Below are 2,900 nucleotides of genomic sequence, written 5' to 3'. Positions count from 1 at the left end.
AGGTCATCTGTTCTTGATAGGGGTTAGATAGTAGTTTGGTAATAGGTTACGCTTTGATAAGATACATATATAACATTCATATTCTGAGGTCTAAGTGGAATTTCAGGTTTATGTACCTCAAGTTGTCTATACAGACGGGGTGGTTTGCTATAGATACAAAGGAGTTTGTTTAATATGTTTGAATTTCATTTCTTGGTTAACATTTGTGATTCATTTCAGATTCAATCAGATCGTTTTTTTTATTATTCTGTATGAACCGTTATTTTAGTATCACAAAGTGTGCATACTGCTTTAAAAAACAACAAAAAAAAATTATCTGGAGAAATATGAATGCTGTTTATTCATGGGTTTGTTTGTTTTAGAGCAAAGTCACATTAGGCTACTTGCTGTGTCCACCACGAGAAATCGAACTCCGGATTTTAGCATTAGAATTCCATAGACTTACCGCTATCCCACTTGGAAACGTTATTCATAGGGCATTTGCCCTAATGGCAAATCTCTTCTGACTTGACCAAAAGGGAGAGTAATTTTAGTAAAGTATCTTGAATAACATTTAAACACTGCTCATTTAGTCGTAATTTAGGTTTACTGGAAAAAAACTAATTATATATTTAAACAAGAATTAACCACTCCAATATTCCCAAAAACCTTATATTTCTACCATGAAGACAGAATGGTATAGAATTATGCTTCCAGCTATGGTATTATATATTGTTAACTTTAACTTATAATAAAGTCAACTTAATTCCACAAATGTGTTGCAACTTCAAGGGTGAAATTTAAATTAAAGAAAATCCTAAATCCGGGACAAAGTACTAAACTATAATTTCAGTGTTGAGTTCAGGGAGGAATTCTCCGTGAAATATTTTAACTATTTTGTCATTTTTAAAAAAGTGTTATTTTTGTCTTTTTTTTTTAACAGAGAGACATTAACAACTGAATGAAAGTAATGACGTATGAGTCAGGATTTACAGTTATTTCATCGAACACGTGGACCCAACGATTATAAAAACGGAATGGCGCAAAATTCTGGTGACTTCTCGATTTACTATTATTTCATCGAACACGTGGACCCAACGTAACACAAAGTATACTTGGCTGATATTGAAGACCCATGCATATTAGGGTTGGACTACTTACTACCGAGGAAATGTGTAGTTAACTTTGATAAAATGACGTTTGGGAACAACAAAGGCCAAATTCCGGTAAGTGTTGCTGCATCTGTTGATTTGCGTATCACAGCACTTAAGTCAACTACAATATGTCAGAGAAGAGAATTTGGGATAGAATAAAAGAACATCCCCAAGGAAGCCCGATGCTTGTGGAAGCAGTGGAATACCCATTCAAGCCAGCGGACGTTAAGATTGGAAGGTCACTTGTGGCGGGTCATCAAGTAGAACCCATAACAGTGGCTAATTTCTCTAAATGTGAGCAGACACTTAAGGAAGGGGCATTGTTGGGTGTGTGCCAGGAGATAGAGCTAGTCAATGTTAATGCAAGAAATACAACCATAATAAGAGGACCTTCTCTCCCAGAGCATTTAACCGACCTCTATAAGAAGAGCATAGTCCATTTGTCATCATCACAGGCTCTTCAGGTTAGGGAACTTTTGGCGAATTATGCAGACGTCTTTTCAAAAGGAGATCATGAGCTTGGCTTCACAGACCTTGTGGAGAACAGAATAAATACAGGCAATCACCGTCCAATAAAAATCCCTCCAAAGAGAATAGCTCCGGCAAAGCGACAAAAGATAGAGAAGGTCATGGATGGCCTAATTAAGGAAGGGATAGTCCCTGGTCAGCCCCTGCCGTGTTAGTCCAGAAGAAGGATGGGACCCAACGTTGCTGTGTGTACTTCAGGGCTCTTAACAGTATGACCGATTAGGACTCATACCCACTGCCAAGAATTGACGATACTCTTGATGCCCTAAGTGGAGCCTGGTGGTTTTCAACTCTAAACTTAAAGTCGGGTTTCCATCAAATGAAAATGGCTGAAGCAGATAAACCTAAGACTGCATTTAGTTATGGCCAAGGTCTCTGGTGATACTGTGTGATGTCATTCGGACTTAGCAATGCTCCGGCAACATTTGAGAGGCTGATGAAAAGAGTACTGGAAGGTCTGCAATGGATGCTAGCCCTAGTGTACCTGGATGATGTCATCGTGTTTGCAACAACGTTTGATGAGGAAATGTCTCGGCTAGAAAAAGTATTCAAGCGTTTGAAAACAGCAAACCTCAAACTCCATCCCAAGAAATGACACTTGTTCCAGAAAGAGGTGCTTTACTTGGGTCACATTGTAAGTGAGCATGGTGTACGAACTGATCCTGACAAGGTGAAAGCAGTGCGTGATTGTCCAACACCATACAATGTGGGAGAGTTAAAAAGTTTCTTGGGACTCTGTACCTATTACCGGAAGTTTGTGAAGGACTTTGCAACTATAGCTGCTCCACTACATGATATGACAAAAAAGGCCAGAAGTTCAAGTGGACAGTTTCTTGCCAGCATGCTTTCAAGGTATTGAAAGAAAAATTGGCCTCAGCTCCACTTTTAAACTTCCAAATCCCTCACTGCCATACATATTGGATTGTGATGCTAGTAATGTTGGAATTGGAGGAGTGTTGTCTCAGAAAGTGGGTGAAAACGAACATGTGGTGACCTACTTCAGTAGGGTCCTGAGCAGACCAGAGAGGCACTACAAGGGAACTCCTTGCTATAGTAAAAAGTCTGATGTATTTCCATCCTTACCTCTAAGGGGCTAGGTTTACCATCAGGACAGACCATGCTGCGTTACGCTGGTTAAGATCACTAAAGAACCAAGAGGGACAACTGGCGTGTTGGATTGGAAATATATACCAGTATAATTATGATATTGAATACAGAGAAGGAAAATCTCATGGAAAT

This window comes from Limulus polyphemus, unplaced genomic scaffold, assembly GCF_000517525.1.
Source record: "Limulus polyphemus unplaced genomic scaffold, Limulus_polyphemus-2.1.2 Scaffold1027, whole genome shotgun sequence".
NCBI classification, from domain to species: domain Eukaryota; kingdom Metazoa; phylum Arthropoda; class Merostomata; order Xiphosura; family Limulidae; genus Limulus; species Limulus polyphemus.
Note: the sequence above shows the minus strand (reverse complement) of the source record.